Source organism: Heterocephalus glaber, unplaced genomic scaffold (assembly GCF_053883595.1).
Source record: "Heterocephalus glaber isolate CG9 unplaced genomic scaffold, H.glaber_assembly_v1.0 deba00001463, whole genome shotgun sequence".
In the NCBI taxonomy this organism is placed as follows: domain Eukaryota; kingdom Metazoa; phylum Chordata; class Mammalia; order Rodentia; family Bathyergidae; genus Heterocephalus; species Heterocephalus glaber.
Window position 1 is genome coordinate 14,423,993 of NW_028258310.1, and position 17,983 is coordinate 14,441,975.

Genomic DNA, 17,983 nt, shown 5'->3' on the forward strand with positions numbered 1-17,983 from the left:
GGCTTCGAGTTGTAGTCTGTAAAATGGGGACGTGATAGTAATAAAGCCAACTCATAGGGTTGTTGTGAGGATCCAAATGAGATAATTAATGTAAAGTGCTCATCACAGTGACTGGTGGTTAGTAAGGACTTTAAAAATGTTACTGTTTGTACTACTGCAGTTGAGAACCCTGCCCGTAATACCAGCCGCCCTCTTCAGCTCAAGGGTTGCTCCTGGGGCTGTGGTTGGTGATCTCAGGAACAAGGAAGATCCTTTGAAAACTCGACAGTACCCAGACTGGGCATTGAACCCAGGACCTTTGCTACATCCTCAGACCTTTTTGACAGTAATAATAATTTTTATTTTTATTTTGAGTCAGGATTTTGCTAAATCACTGGGCTGAAACTTGCTTTGGACCTGCCTGCCTCAGCCTTGCAAAGTACTGGGATTGTAGGCATGGCCCATCACACCCCACAGCTTTCCTATTGTTAAGATCTGCAAAAGGTGTAACATGCCTGAGGCAGCAGCTACTGGATATATGCAGCCCAGAAGCCAAACTAAGGGAGGTGCTGGGAAGATGGAGGTTCTTTTTCTCTTTTATTTCTTTTCTTTTTCTTTTCTTTTCTTTTTTTTTTGTGCCTCTTGGCCTTTATTTTTTATTTTATTTATTCCCCATTAAGTTTATTGGTACATTTTAGGTATAAATATATTTATATACATCATTGGGATCTTGTGCCATTACATGAGTATCTTGGTTCTTATTTTTTTCCCCTTCCCCTGCCCTCCCTTAACCCCCTCCACCCTTCCCTATTTGGAAATATTTTGTTTCCAATTTTTTCCTTTTCTCCTATTTTTTCTTTTCCCTTCTTTCCTTTCCCCTACCCCTCCCACTTCCCCTGCTCCTTTAGAATTTTACTTCCATTACACAATATCAATTATACATTTTAAAAATTAAAATATCAATACCTAGGAGACATTACCACAGATTTTACAGAATATAAAAGGATATAGAAAGCATATGTCAAAATTCTGTTTTGAAATAAATTTGACAACTTCTAAGAAGTACCTTGGAAGACAAATTAATGAAACTAACTCTGGAAGAAATATAAAATTTGAATAGCACCTATTAAAGAAAGTATATTCCTAGCTTGAAAACTTGCCTATATGACAACAACAGGCTCATACACATTTTAACTGATAAATTATATCAAACATTTAAAGCAGAAACAAGGTGGAACACTTCTCCCCTCATTTTAGGAACTCAACATTGTGCTAATCCTAAAACTGGATAAAGAAAATAGAAGAAAAAAGTATGACCATAGATAGAAATTTGTTTAACAAAACAAACTCTTAGAAGTCAGATCTGGCAGGATGTAGAAAGTGGTTTTGTTATAGGGATGGCAGTGTTGGTTCAGCATTGGAAGATCCACCCTCAAAAGTCAACATTTTGACAGAGGAAAGGAAAAAGCCATATGATCCTGTCACTAGTTGGAGAAAAAGTATCGGACTAAATTCCACAGCTGTTCATGGTAAAAGCTATCAGGAGACCAGAAGTAGAACAGAACCTTCTCAACAAATTAAAGACATGTACTCCACACTTCCAGTGAGAACGCCTTATATGAATGGAGAAGATACAATGCTTTCTCCTTAAGGTGGGAAACAAGGGCAGATATGATTACTTTTCATCTGTCCATTAAACTTTGAAACCTAGGGCCAAACCAAAATAGTCTGGCAATAAAATGACACAACTAGGATAGGATTGGCAAGTTAGAAGCAAAATCTTTATATGTAGATGAAATGATCATCTACAGAGAAAATACTAAGAAAAATCTAGGAGCTCCTAGAACTTGTATTTGAATTTAGCAGGATAAGAAAACACAAGGTATATATAAAAATTCAGGTCTATGTATACTTGCTATAAATGAAGAATTGGATATTGAAATTTAAAAGTTATGTAGGAGTGCAAAGGACCTAGAAAAGTAAAAAGGAAAAGAAAAAAAAAGTGTTGGAAGATGTTTAGTACCTAATTTTTTTTCCCATTAAGTTTATTGGTACATTTTCAGTGTAAAATACAGTTACATTCATCATTGAGATCTTGTACCTTTACATGAGTATCTTGGTTCTTATTTTTTTCCCCTTCCCCTGCCCTCCCTTCACCCCCTCCACCCTTCCCTATTCGCAAAGACCTTGTTTCCATTTTTTTCCTCTTTTCATATTTTTTCCTTTCCTTTTTAATCCCTTCCCCTACCCTTCCCAATTCCCCTGGTCTTTCAGACCTTTTCTTCCTGTTACACAATATCAGTTATACATTTTTAAAATTACAATATTAAGATCTAGGAGACATTACCACAGATTTTACAGAATTTAAAAGGATATAGAAAGCATATTATAAAAATCTTTTTTGAAATAAATTTGACAACTTTGAAGAAGTAACTTAGAAGACAAATTAATGAAAGTTAACTCTGGAGGAAATATAAAATTTGAATAGCACCTATTAAAGAAAGTATATTCCTAGCTTGAAAACCTGCCGATATGACAACAGCAGGCTCATAAACATTTTAACTGATAAATTATATCAAACAATTAAAGCAGAAAAAAGAAGGAACACTTCTCCCCTCATTTTAGGAACTCAACATTGTGCTAAACCTAAAACTGGGTAAAGAAAATAGAAGAAAAAAGTATGAACATAGATAGAAATTTGTTAAACAAAACAAACTCTTACAAGTCAGATCTGGCAGTATGTAGAAAGTGGTTTTGTTATAAGGATGGCAGTGTTGGTTCAGCATTGGAAGATCCACCCTCAAAAGTCATCATTTAAATGGGAAAGGAAAAAGCCATATGATTCTGTCACTAGTTGGAGAAAGAGTATTGGACTAAATTCTACAGCTGTTCATGGTAAAAGCTATCAGGAGCCTAGAAGTAGAACAGAAACTTCTCAACAGATTAAAGACATGTACTCCATACTTCCAGTGAGAATGCCTTATATAAACGGAGAAGATACAATGCTTTCTCCTTAAGGTGGGGAACAAGGGCAGATATGCTTCCTCTTTATCTGACCATTGAACTTTGAAACCTAGTCCCCACCAAAATAGTCTGGCAATAAAATGACACAACTAGGATAGGATTGGCACAGCAGAAGCAAAATCTTTATATGTAGATGAAATGATCATCTACAGAGAAAATACTAAGAAATCTCTAGGAGCCCATAGAACTTGTACTTGAATTTAGCAGGATTACAAAACACAAGGTATATATAAAAATTCAGGTCTATGTTTACTTGCTATAAATGAAGAATTGGATATTGAAATTTAAAAGTTATGTAGGAGTACAAAGGACCTAGGAAAATTAAAAACAAAAACAGTGTTGGAAGATGTTTAGTACCTAATTTTAAGACTTCTTCTAAAGCTACAGTAATCAAGGCAGTATTGGTGTAAGGAAAGACATATAGATCATTGGAATAAAACAGAGAATCTAGAAATAGAACCACACATATATGGTCCACTGAGTTTTGCAAGATTATTTAACATTAACATTTTATAGAATATAAACTCAATTCAAGAGCAGAGGAAATGATAGTGTTTGCAGTAAATGGCACTAGAACACCTGGTACCCATATATAAAAAATTAACCTCAACCCTTTATTTCCATACATGAAAATAACTTGAAGGGATCTATGAAGCTAAATATGAAAGCCTAAAAGTATAAAACTTTAAGAGAAATTATAAGGGAAAATATTTATGAATTCAGGGTAGGCAAGAACTACCTAAGATACAAAAAACATGATGTATAAAAGAAAAAAATTGATAAATGAGATTCCATCAAAATTTAGAAGTTTAAATGACATCATTAAAATGAAAAGGAGTCCTTAAACAGACCATATTTACAATACACATAACCTATGACCAGAATATATATGAAGAATTCTTAGAGCTCATTAATAGACAACCCAATTAAAATGTAGACATAAGAAGATGATAAATAGCCAATATAGCACAGGGAATGGTGTGCAACTCTAGAATCAGAAAAATACTAATCAGTACAATAATAACATTGAATTATACACTCATTAGGGAGATGAAGTTAAAAGTTTTAAAAGCCTTGTCATGACTTTTTCTTTTTGTTGGATTCTCTCCATTTGTGTTTAATTTGTCACGTCCAATGGATTCATTCTGCTAGGTTTCCTGGGGTTGTGATCCTCACTGTCTTTTCCTTGGGTATTGTCTAAAATTTTTTGGAGTGCTGGTTTGGTATTCCTGAAGTTCCTGAGGTGCTCTTTATCATGAAAGTATCTTATTTCTCCATCAATTTTGAAAGACAGTTTTGCAGGGTACATCAGTCTGGGTTGGAAGCTGTTTACCTTTAGGGCTTGAAATACATCACTCCAAGCTCTTCTTTCCTTGAGGGTTTGCATTGAGAAATCTGCTGTGATTCTGATGGACTTTCCTTTGTATGTGATTTGTTTCTTTTCTCTCACTGCTTGTAGAATTTTGTTCTTCTGTTGGGTTTCTGGAATCCTAACTATTATATGCCTACGTGTAGATTTTTTTTGATTAAGGTTAGCTGGAGTCCTATATGTCTCACTTATCTGTATGTCAAGTTCTTTTCCCCTCCTTGGGAAGTCTTCTGCCATCACTTCTGTGAAGAGATTTTTTATGTCATCTGCACTCTCTCCTCTTTCTTCATTGACTCCAATCAGTCTTATGTTATTCTTCTTTGCATCATCTAGCAGCTACTGGATTGATTTCTCATGTCCCCTTACAATTTTAAAGCAATTTTTCTTTTTTTTTTTTGCACTTTATTAAATTTTTTTATTGGTACATTGTAGGTATACAACACAATTACATTTCTCATTGGGAATTGTTCCTTTACATAATGCATCTTGGTTCTTATTTTTTCCCCATTCCTAGCCCTTACTTCACCCTCTCCACCCTTCCCTGTTTACAAAGACTTTATTTCCATTTTTTCCATTTCTCATCATTTTTCCTTTCTCTTTCCTGTCCCCTGCCCGTCCCACTACCCCTACCCCTTTGCACCTTTTCTTCCTATTTTGCATTATCGATTATTCATTCTAATCATTGGTACATTTTAGGTATACAATATAATGACATTCATCATTAGAAATTTACACCTTTACATAATCTCTCTTTGTTCTTCTTATTTTTTTTTTTGGTACCGGGGATCGAACTCAGGTCCTTGCACTTGCACAGGAGGTGGTGAAACCACTGAGCTAAATCCCTGGCCCTATTGGTTCTTATTTTTCACCCTTGCCCAGACCTCCCTTCAACCCCTCCATGCCCCCCTGTTCACAAAGATTTTGTTCCTATTTTTCCATTTTCTCATATTAATCCCATTCCCTTCTATCCTTTCCCCTAGCCCTCCCACTTCCTTCCCCTTTGCCCCTTTTCTTCCTACTTCACATTACCTATTATAAATTTAGTCCTTATTTACACTTTCGGTTTCTCACACCAGAGAAACTATTCAGTATTTATACATGTGTGTCCTATGTATTTCACTTAAGAGTATTGCCTCAATGTGCATCCACTTAGCTATAAATGTCTCTCATTTCCCATTTTTTATGGTTCAGTAGTACTCCATTTTATTAAAAAAACACAGTTTCTTTGTCCAGTCGCCAGTTGATGGGCATTTGGGCTGTTTCTAAGTTTTAGCTACCACAAACTGTGCTGCTATGAACATGGGCACACATATATCACTGTGGTATGATTCTTTTCAATCTTTGGGGAAGATCCCCAGCAGTGGAATAGTGGGGTCAAATGGGACTTTCAGTCCTAGTTCTTTGAGGTATCTCCATACTGATTTCCACAGTGCTTGCACCAGTCTACACTCCCACCAGCAGTGAAGAAGGGTTCCTCTTTCCCCACAGCCCTGCCAGTATTTGTTCTTGGTTGATTTCATGATAGCAGCCATTCTTTCTGGAGTGAGGTGGAAGCTCAGCTTTGTTTTCATTTGCATCTCTCAAATGACCAGGAATGTTGAACATTTTTTTATGTATTTATTTGCTATTTCTACTTCTTTGTCTGAGAAACGTCTGTTCAATTCAGAGGCCCATTTTTGGATTGGGTCTTTAAATTTGGGAGGTCTAATCTTTTTAAGTCCTTTATAGATTCGAGATAGTAGACCTTTGTCTGAGGAAGAGCAGGTGAAGATTTTTTCCCACATTGTGGGTTGTCTCTTCACACTGCTGGTGGTTTCTCTTGATATGCAGAAGCCTTTTAATAAGAAGAGATCCCACTTGTTGATTGTTTGTACTAGTTCATGGGCAACTGAGGTTTTGTTCATAAAATCTTTTGGTACACTGATGTCTTCAAGGGTTCTACCTAAACTCTGTTCCAAGTGGTTCAGAGTTTCTATTTTAATATTTAGATCTTTAATCCATTTTGATTTTAGGTTAGTGCATAGTGAGAGATATAGGTCTAGTTTTAATCTTTGGCAAGTTGAAGCCCAAATTTTCTAGCACCATTTATTAAAGAGGCTATCTTTCCTCCAGTGAGGGTGTTTGGCTCCTTTATTGAAGATGAGATGGCTGAGTGTGTCTGGTGTTGTTTCTGCATCTTCTAATCTGTTCCACTGGTCCTCAGGTCTGTTTCTTTGCCGGTACCATGCTGTTTTTATCACAGTAGCTTTGTAGTATAGTTGCAGGTTGGGGATTGTGATACCCCCTGCCATGTCTCTGTTACCTAGAATTGCTTTTGCTATTCTGGGTCTCTTCTTGTTCCAAATGAATTTTTGGATTGTTTTCTCAAGGTCCATGAAGGATGCTGCTGGGATCTCAATTGGAATTGCATTAAGTCTATATAGCAGTTTTGGAAGTATGGCCATTTTCGCTATATTAATCCTTCCTACCGAGGAGCAGGGGATGTCAATCCATTTTCTGATATCATCTTCAATCTCTCTTTTCAGAGTGTCATAGTTTTCAGAGAAGAGGTCTTTGATTTCTTTTGTTAGGATGATTCCTAGGTATTTCAGTTTTTTGGTTGCTATTGTGAAAGGAATTATTTGCCCTATTTCTCTCTCAGTGAGTCTGTCATTCGTGTAGAGTAAAGCTATTGATTTTTGTGTGTTGACCTTGTAACCAGCTACTTGAGTGAATTTGGTTATTAAGTCTAGAAGACTTTTGGAGGAGTTCTTGGGGTCTTCTATATAGAGTATCATGTCATCTGCAAATAATGACAATTTGACTTCTTCATTTCCTATCTTTATTCCTTTTATTTCTTCCTCTTGTCTAATTGCCATGGCTAATGTTTCCAGAACTATATTGAACAAGAGTGGTGATAGTGGGCATCCTTGTCTTTTTCCTGAGTTTAGTGTAAAGGATTTCAGTTTTTGACCATTTAGTATGATATTGGCTGCTGGATTTTCATAGATGGCTTCTTTCAGTTTGAGGTAGAGACCATCTATTCCAATTTTTTGTAGGGTTTTTTTTTTTTTATCATAAATGCATGTTGGATTTTGTCAAATGCTTTTTCTGCATCTATGGAGATAATCATATGGTTTTTGTCCTTGGCTCTATTGATATAGTGTATTACATTGATTGATTTGCATATATTGAACCATCCCTGCATCCCTGGGATGAATCCCACTTGATCAGGGTGTATGATCTTCTTGATGATCTTCTGCATTCTGTTTGCTAGTATCTTATTAAGGATTTTTGCATCTATGTTCATTAGTGAGATTGGTCTGTAGTTCTCCTTTTCAGTTGGGTCTTTCTCTGCTTTGGGGATCAAGGTGATGCTTGCTTCCAGGAATGAATTCAGGAGTATTGCTTCCCTTTCAAATTCATTGAAGAGTTTAAACAGTAGTGGCAGCAGTTCCTCTCTAAATGTCTTGTAGAATTCAACACTGAAGCCATCAGGGCCTGGTAAAGCAATTTTTCCTTTCCTCCTCACTAATTGCAATCTTATCTTCTCTATGTGAAATTCTCTCCTCACATTGGTTCATTCTGCTGTGCAGACTTTCGATGGAATTTTTAATCTCTTGGAAATCCGTTTGTATCTGTTTTATGGATTCCATTTGTTTCCTATGTTGGGATTCCATCATGTTCCTCAGATCCTCTATTTTTTTTATCTGTGTCCTTTCTAGATTTATTAATCATGTCTTGCACCATGAGCAAAATCTTTGCTGTTATCTGAGTAATTATTTCTGATTTCATTTTTCCCAGATCCTCTTTTCTTGCTGGTTCAGGGAGTCCAGGTTGTTGAGTATCAGATTGTTCCACTTGTTTCCCTTTGGGGTTGCTGTAGGTGATTCTGAAGTCTGTTTTTGAGACTTGTTTGCGTGTCTTCTCATTTCCATGGGAGGGGGTGCTTCTGGCTGCCACGTGGCTCACCTTCTCTGCCCTAGGAGCTTGAGATGGCAGTGGGGGAGCCCAATTAAACAACCTGATGTTGCACCTCAAGCTTCTAGAAAAAGAAGAGTAGAACAACCCCAGAACTCATACAAGGGAGGAAATTATAAAGATCAGAGGAGAAATCAATACAATGGAGACTAAGAGAATGATACAAAAAATCAATGAAGCCAAGAGTTGGTTCTTCGAAAGAATCAACAAAATGGACAAACCCTTAGCCAACCTTATCAGAAAAAGGAAAGAATAGGCCCAAATCCATGCAATTAAGCATGAAAAGGGTGAAATTACAACAGACCCAGCAGAAATCCAGAGGATCATCAATACCTACTTTCAGAACCTATACGCCAATAAGATGGACAACACACAAGAAATGGACAGATTCCTAGATACATATGAATTACCAAAGTTGAACGAAGAAGACCTAAAAATTCTAAACAACCCAATATCAAGCAATAAAATTGAAAATGTAATTAAAAACTTATCAACTAAGAAAAGCCTGGGCCCTGGTAGCTTCACTGCTGAATTCTACAAGACATTTAGAGAGGAACTGCTGCCACTACTGTTTAAACTCTTCAATGAAATTGAAAGGGAAGCAATACTCCCAAATTCATTGCTGGAAGCAAGCATCACCTTGATCCCCAAAGCAGAGAAAGACCTAACTGAAAAGGAGAACTATAGGCCAATCTCACTAATGAACATAGATGCAAAAATCCTTAATAAGATACTAGCAAACAGAATGCAGAAGATCATCAAGAAGATCATACACCCTGATCAAGTGGGATTCATCCCAGGGATGCAGGGATGGTTCAATATATGCAAATCAATCAATGTAAGACACTATATCAATAGAGCCAAGGACAAAAACCACATGATTATCCCCATAAATGCAGAAAAAGCATTTGACAAAATCCAACCTTCATTTATGATAAACACCCTAGAAAAAATTGGAATAGATGGTCTCTACCTCAAACTGAAAGAAGCCATCTATGAAAATCCAGCAGCCAATATCATACTAAATGGTCAAAAACTGAAATCCTTTACACTAAACTCAGGAAAAAGACAAGGATGTCCACTATCACCACTCTTGTTCAATATAGTTCTGGAAACATTAGCCATGGCAATTAGACAAGAGGAAGAAATAAAAGGAATAAAGACAGGAAATGAAGAAGTCAAATTGTCATTATTTGCAGATGACATGATACTCTATAGAAGACTCCAAGAACTCCTCCAAAAGTCTTCTAGACTTAATAACCAAATTCACTCAAGTAGCTGGTTACAAGGTCAACACACAAAAATCAATAGCTTTACTCTACATGAATGACAGACTCACTGAGAGAGAAATAGGGCAAATAATTCCTTTCACAATAGCATCCAAAAAACTGAAATACCTAGGAATCAACCTAACAAAAGAAATCAAAGACCTCTTCTCTGAAAACTATGACACTCTGAAAAGAGAGATTGAAGATGATATCAGAAAATGGATTGACATCCCCTGCTCCTAGGTAGTAAGTGTTAATATAGTGAAAATGGCCATACTTCCAAAACTGCTATATAGACTTAATGCAATTCCAATTGAGATCCCAGCAGCATCCTTCATGGACTTTGAGAAAACAATCCAAAAATTCATTTGGAACAAGAAGAGACCCAGAATAGCAAAAGCAATTCTAGGTAACAGAGACATGGCCAGGGGTATCACAATCCGCAACCTGCAACTATACTACAAAGCTACTGTGATAAAAACAGCATGGTACTGGCATAGAAACAGACCTGAGGACCCATGGAACAGATTAGAAGATGCAGAAACAATGCCAGATACACTCAGCCATCTCATCTTCAATAAAGGAGCCAAACACCCTCACTGGAGGAAAGATAGCCTCTTTAATAAATGGTGCTGGAAAATTTGGGCTTCAACTTGCCAAAGATTAAAACTAGACCTATATCTCTTGCCATGCACTAAACCAAAATCGAAATAGATTAAAGATCTAAATATTAGAATAGAAACTGTGAACCAGTTGGAACAGAGGTTAGGTAGAACTCTTGAAGACATTGGTGTAGGAAAAGATTTCATGAACAAATCCTCAGTTGCCTGTAAACCAGTACAAACAATCAACAAGTGGGATCTCTTCTTATTAAAAGGCTTCTGCATATCAAGAGAAACCACCAGCAGTGTGAAGAGACAACCCACAATGTGGGAAAAAAACTTCACCTGCTTTTTCTCAGACAAAGGTCTACTATTTTGAATTTTTAAAGAATTTAAAAAGATCAGACCTCCCAAATTTAAAGACCCATTCTGAAAATGGGCATTTGAAATGAACAGACGTTTCTCAGACAAAGAAGTAGAAATAGCAAATAAATACATAAAAAAATGTTCAACATTCCTGGTCATTTGAGAGATGCAAATGAAAACAAAGCTGAGCTTCCACCTCACTCCAGAAAGAATGGCTGCTATCATGAAATCAACCAATAACAAATGCTGGTGGGGCTGTGGGAAAAGAGGAACCCTTCTTCACTGGTGGTGGGAGTGTAGGCTGGTGCAAGCACTGTGGAAATCAGTATGGAGATACCTCAAAGCACTAGGACTGGAAATCCCATTTGACCCCACTATTCCACTGCTGGGGATCTTCCCCAAAGATTGAAAAGAATCATACCACAGTGATATATGTGTGCCCATATTCATAGCAGCACAGTTTGTGGTAGCTAAAACTTAGAAACAGCCCAAATGCCCATCAACTGGCGACTGGACAAAGAAAATGTGGTTTTTGTATAAAATGGAGTACTACTCAACCTTAAAAAATGAGAAATTAGAGACATTTATAGCTAAGTGGATGCACATTGAGGCAATACTCTTAAGTGAAGTAAATAGGACACACATGTGTAAATACTGAATAGTTTCTCTGGTGTGAGAACCTGAAAGTGGTAAATAAGGACTAAAATGCATAATAGGTAATGTGAAATAGGAAGAAAAGAGGCAAAGGGGAAGGAAGTGGGAGGGCTAGGGGAAAGGATAGAAGGGAATGGGGTTAATATGAGAAAATGGAAAAAATAGGAATAAAATCTTTTTAAATGGGGAAGAATGGAGGGGTTGAAGGGAAGGCTGGGGAAGGGTGAAAAATAAGAATCAAGAGAGACTATGTAAAGGTGCAAATTTCCAATGATGAATGTCATTATATTGTATACCTAAAATGTATCAATGATTAGAATGAATAATAAATAATGCAGAATAGGAAGAAAAGGTCCAAAGGGATAGGGGTAGTGGGAGGGGCAGGGGAAAGGAAAGAAGGGAAAGGAAAAATGATGAGAAATGGAAAAAATGGAAATAAAGTCTTTGTAAATAGGGAAGGGTGGAGGGTGTAAAGGAATGTGTAGGAATGGGGAAAAAATAAGAACCAAGGTGCATTATATAAAGGTTCAATTCCCAATGAGAAATGTAATTGTGTTGTATACCTAAAATGTACCAATAAAAGAATTTAACAAAAAAAATGAATTATAAAAAGTATAGCCAATGCCCAGTATTTGTTTGGACACTGCAGTCTGGACTGTAGATTGTTCATTGCCACTTGTGTTAGTCAGCTTTCCATTGTGATAATGAAATATCAGTGTTTTAGTTACTTCTTTTGTAGCTGGGACAAAATATCCAACACTAGCAACTGAAGGATAGGTTTATTTTGGTTCATGTTTCAGTCTGTAGTTCACTGGCTGCTAGTAGAGCAGCATGGCAGAGAGGTGTGGCCGAAGACAGCTGCTCTTCTTAGGTCTAGGGGAACTGGAGCTAAGGTGGGAACCAGGAAGGGAGATAATCTTTGCCATCTTGCCCATAGTGACTCACCTTTTCTGATCAGGGCCTGCTTCCTAGCAGCAAGTTAGCTCTAATGTCCCTATAATTCAGTTATCTTCCAAAGGTCCCACCTCTGATTGCATGAAGAGTTAGGGGGACATCTAGACATAAACTGCAACAATCACCTTTTTAGCTTGTAAAGAGAAAGGGTTTGTTTTGGCTCATAGTTTTGGATCCATGGTCAGTTGGCCCTGTTGGTTTGACCCTGTGGTAAGGCAGCACGTATGGGGAGTACACAGTGGAGCAAACCACTTACATCTGACCCAGGGAGAAAAGAAGAATGAGGAGACGTCTGGGGTCATACAGTCCCCTTCAGGAACATGCCCTTGATGACCCAAGGATGTCCCATAAGGCCCCACCTCCTAAAGGCCCCATAGTGCTACCCTGGGACAATGCCTTTATCACACGAGCCTTTGGGGGCATTCAGCATCTGAACTATGGCAGCATTGCTCCTTTGGAAAGCTGTTCTGTATTGTCATCATGGCTAGGCGATCTCTGCCTTCTCAGAACTCAAGGCCCACTTGGTCTTGGCCTAACTGACCACCTACAGGGTTAGACAGTCACTTCTATACTTGTCTTGTCCTGTTCTTAAAGTAAGCTTTTTCTGGGCAGGACTCTCTTCTGCAGAACTACATAGTACAATGCTACACTCTCATCTATGTAGTACTCAGCACATGTCAGTTTCAGGGAAATGTTTTTCTTTGATTTGTCAAGTGTTTTAGATACTTCTGTGCATCAGGCTCTGTGGTAGGTTGTAGAAAAACAGGCATAACAGATAGACTTTCCTCTTGTGAATCTTATGGTGTCTGGTGGATGATACTGACACTAATAAATGTTGAAGAAATGAACACACAAGTCCCACTGATGATGTGTACTTATGCAGAAAAGTACATGGAGCTCTGCCTGAAGATGGCAGGGAGGCTGCTGAAGTTCCAGAGGTTGATCTTCAGGAAGGCTTGCGTAAAGAAGTGCCATTTATGACATGATGGCTGAAGAATGAATAGGATTTTCCAGGCAAGCTGTGTGTGTGATACTTTCTAACACAGTATCATCTTTAACCCTTTCTGCAGCCTCAGGAAGTCCTTAGAATTGATTTTTCACTTCACAGTGTGGAGAAACTGAGGTTCATAGAGCTTTAAGCAACTTCCTCAAGTTCCTGAAGTTGGCAGGTGGTGAGTCAGGACTGCCATCCATCTGAGCCCAAGGTCATACCTCTGACCACCAGGCTGTGCTGCTTTGCATATCATGAGCACTCAGATGATAACTGAGGGAATGAAATATTTCAGAATCAACTCTGCCGGGTTCTTTATCCAGTCTCAGTCTCTATTTATCTGATGTCTCAGGGTCTGCTCATCTGAGTGGATCCGCAATGTCTGATACAAAGATATAGCTTTGATGCGTGTTAGGGTGAGAACATAGAATTTCAATTGTCCATTGACATATGACAGATCACTCCAAAAGTAAGGGACTTAAATCAGTGATGAGCTTTGGTTCTGAAGATTCTGTGGGTTGACTGAGCTCATGTGGCTGATTTTTTTTTTGTGCTGCATGGAATAGCTCTGGTCATTTATATGGCTGTCTTCAGTTAGGATCTGGTATAATCCTCCTCACCTTCCTCCTTTCATCCTCCCTCCCTCCCTCCCTCCCTCCTTCCTTCCTTCCCTGCCTTTCCCTTCTTCCCTCTCTCCCTCCCTCCTTTCTTCTTTCCTGCCTTTCTACCCTCTCACCTTCTCCCTTCCTTTCTTTCTTTCCCCTTCCTTCTTTCTTCCCTTCCATCTCTGTCTCTGTTGTGCTCTCTTTCTCATTTCTCTGTGTAGTCCAAGCTGCCCATGAACTCACGATTGTCCTTCCTTGGCCTGAGTTCTGGGATGACAGGTGTGTGGGGTCTTGTATAATTTTTATTAGATCCTTAGCCAGATGCCTGGCTCACAGTAAGAACTGAAGGAATTTTGGAAGGCAAGGCTGAGGAAATAGGAGGCAAATGTTTGTCTACACGTCTAACAATGGGACAATGTTAAACAACATGGACAACTCTATACTTCATTCTTTGTATTCATTCATAAAGCAGCCCTTCACAAAGAGAGCACTGGGAGGAGCTATGTGACTATATGTTTTCAATAAATCTATTTGCTGTGAGTTTTCACTGTGTTATTTGAAATCAAGAACCAGAAGTCAGTAGACTTAGACTTCAGTCACTGTGCTGTTCAGTCACAGTTACTATTAGGTTGAGTGACTATGAGAAATGCTTTTCACCACTGTACTGTGTCCTTGTGCAAATCTGAATAGGCATCATTTAGGGGTCTGCTTCATGAACTTATAGTGCATGGGGCAAGCAGAAAGTAAATGGTGCTGTTTATGCAAGTTAGAAAAGGATGCTCCTTTTCCTAGGTGGCCCTGTGCCCACTGGCCTGCTTGACTGGGAGCCTTAATACAGTGAGCTAGCTACACACACAACTGTAGAAAGCAGCTCTATTTTCTCATCTGTGAAATGGTAATGCCATTTAGCCCCTCTCTACCTCTTAAGGTTGTTGTAAGGATCAGAAATGTAAGTTTGATAAGCAGGCATTTTTTATAAGCCTAAGGTAGTAAGAATTATCTTTTTGGCAAAATATGCTTTTCTTTTTCTTTTGATCTTTATGTATTTTTTTTTTCAAAGGAAAGCACTTGGCAGAAGGGACAATCACATGAGGATCTCTGGGAAGTATTTGATCTGATTTTGCACAGTGGTATGTTTGAAGCTGCTTTGGAACTGAGGAAGTTCTATTTTAAATAGAATCTACTGATCTATGGCTTTTGGTATGTTAGGACTTGACTTCCAAGTTACAATACATTACTATTTTTAAAACCAGAAGAATGTTTGCTCTTCTTACACTGCCTTTTGGGTATCACAGGCAAAATATTAGCTGTATGCTTTCAAAAGATAAGTGGCACCTTGAAAACAAACGATACAATACTCTTTGTTCATGGAATATAGTGTTTCTCAATGAACTCTTCATGGAAGAGTGCTATGAAACCCAAAATGGTTTATTCATCAGATGCTCAACTGTACTTTCCATGAACTATTAGTGTCAGTGTACTTGACAGTGTGTTTTGGTTTCTTTCTTTGTATGACTTTTAAATGTCTAGCTCTCATCACTTACAGCTGTTTCCTTCCTTTTACTTAAGAACATTTACAAAGAGAACACAATGTTGTGTAGATGAAGGTAGCAGTGGGGAAGATCTGACTTTTCTGGAAGCTTACATAGGCCTTTTAATGGGCTTGCTTTCATGAGCTGGATTCAAAGAGAACTTCTTACATTTCACCCACATGGAATTTAAAGTCAATGTATTGACTGGGTCTTTTTGTTTATATCTGAATGAGGCCAGAGAAGTTAATGCTTTTCTTATGAAAAGCATTTTTAGCGTTCTTCAGGTTGACTTCCCTTGTATGCTATAGGCAAAAGAGTCATTTGAATAGTACATAAGCTTCATGGGCAGGGATTTTCGGTATTTGTTTTAACTGTATCCCAAGTACCTAAAGAGATCCTGGAACATAGTAAGTACTAAGCAATCCTTTGTTCAGTGAATGAATGAAGCTCACTCTCCTGGCATTAGCCCTGTATAACTCAGACTAAAGCCAGTGTATAATTCACAAACATGCCCATACTTTGAATACTGTAATAAAATAAACAGATTAAAATAATTTCTTTGCTTCAATACATGACGTCAGATATTATTTATTCTAGTCGGGAGCCTGATGTGCTGACTAAAACGGCTTGAGTGTTTACCCTTAAGCTCATAAAGGGGATTTATGAATGGCTATTTCCATCTAGAGTAGAAAGTTGATTGGGTAATTAATAATGCTTCCATTTCTGATGCCATCTTTTCTCCCTTGCAAATCTGACACTTACATGTGTGCAACATCTCTCCCTGCAGAGGTCCAGAAATATTTAGAGTGAATCTGCCTTTCCAAAATAAATGATTTGATAAAGCACAGGTCTAGTGTAACATAATGGTGATTTATCTTTTTGTTGTGTTGTGCCAGTCTTCTTCACTTTTTATCTGCCTAGGAGAAGAGGTATGGCAGGAAAAAGAATGGCACAGATGTGAGTAGCATGGGCTCTAACATCAGGTTGAATTCCTACCAGCTCAATGAATGTAGGCCAGTTCTCTTTGCTGTGCCTCAGTTTCCTCATCTGTAAAATAAGAATAATAAATAGTAATTATCTTCTGGAGTTGGGGTAATTAAATTGGATAATACGTACACTTACATTAATATACCTTGCTTCATACTGGCACACAGTAGGAACTTTACAAGTGTTTATTGAATAAAGATATAATAATTTATCATGTTTATTCCAGGCATCTGAAAATAAAAAGCCTAGAGAAGTAGCCTATAGAAATCTTTCCTAACTTAGAGTTGTGAAGGGGAGAGTAAGCATGAATAAAGGTGCATATTTGAATGACAAATTATGTTTTAAAATACCATTTAAATAATTTTAAAGTGTACTTAATAACTTAGCTAGTGCATATTGTGCCTTAGTTTATGAAAATGTCTAGCTATCAAAGTACTAATAGTTACACATTCATTATATGTCTACATCATGATTTCTTCTTTTTTATTTTTATTTTTTATTTTTTTGCAGTGGAAGATTAAAACTAGTACATCATGCATGTTAGGCAAGGCCTACCACCGAGCTACATACCAAGCTTTGCTCCATTTTTTAGTATCGCAACCAATTACCATTTATTGAGTGTCTGCATGGTGCTGGTATTATACTTAAGACTCTTTCCCTTAAGTTCTGTAACAACTCTTTGAGGTCGATATTTTCATTTTAAAGATGAAGAAACTAAGTTAGATCAAAGTAATTTGTGCAAGACTCTCACAGATGGATTTCAGACTCAGGTTTCTTGGACTCTAAAGCTTATTCTGTTTTTCAACATTCTCTATATATTTTTAAATTTTGGTTTATTTTAAAACCTTTTCATGTAGAAATATTTTGACTTAAGAAAATGTAAAAGCAAATAATTCCTTTCACTACCTTCCCCAAACCACAGTAGAATTTTTACTTTCTAATTATTTAGTCCTAGGGATTAAACCCAGGGCCTTGTACATGTTAGGTTTGTGTTCTACCATTAAGCTTCATCTCCAGTTTCTAATATTAAAAACACTAACATTAATACAATGCTATTAACTAACTTACAGGCTTCATTCAATGTTGCCAATTTTCTAATATCCTTTGTGTAGTCTAAGGATTTGATACAGGATCTCATGTTGCATTAAACTGTCATGTCTCAGTCTCCTCCAGGTTAGTACAGTTCCTTTTTATTTATTTATTTATTTTTTGTTACCGGGGATCAAACTTGGGACCTTGCGCTTGTGAGGCAGGCAGTGGAATCACTGAGCTAAATCCCTGGCCCAGTTCCTTAGTTTTTCTGTCTTTCTGCACCATGATTCTTTTGAACAGTGGTAGTCAGTTAACTTGTAGACTTGAGTTGTATCTTTAAGAGCATTGGGTGTATAGCTGGATATGGTAGCTCACATCTGTAATCTCTATTCAGAAGCCTACAAATTCAAAGCCAGCCTGGCAACTTTATGAGACCCTGTCTCAAGATAAAATTAGAAAAAGCCTGGGGATGTAGCCTAGTGGTAGCACCCTTGCCTAGAATGCACAAGGCTTTAGGTTCAATCTTTAGTATTGTGGGGTGGGAGTTGAGATCAGAGGACTGTTCTCCCTCTTGTGATCATTTTACTGTTCTTTCAAAAAACTTCACTATGGCATTGCTGATTATTGGTACTATTTTTTTTCTTTTCGTGTTGCTGAGGA

The 17,983-nt window shown here is 37.6% G+C and overlaps 1 protein-coding gene across 3 annotated transcripts in view; it reads left to right on the plus strand.

The window, feature by feature from the left end:
* Positions 1-17,983, plus strand: part of Prelid2 (PRELI domain containing 2) — a 104,283-nt gene that overhangs the window by 572 nt on the left and 85,728 nt on the right. Inside the window, exon 1 of one of the 3 annotated variants that reach the window (XR_015438781.1) lies at positions 14,951-14,972. The exons of the other annotated variants lie outside the window; for them this stretch is intronic. The gene's annotated coding sequence lies outside the window, so the exon portion shown is untranslated. Of the gene's footprint in view, positions 1-14,950; positions 14,973-17,983 lie in introns of those variants that run through there. 3 annotated transcript variants of the gene reach the window in all.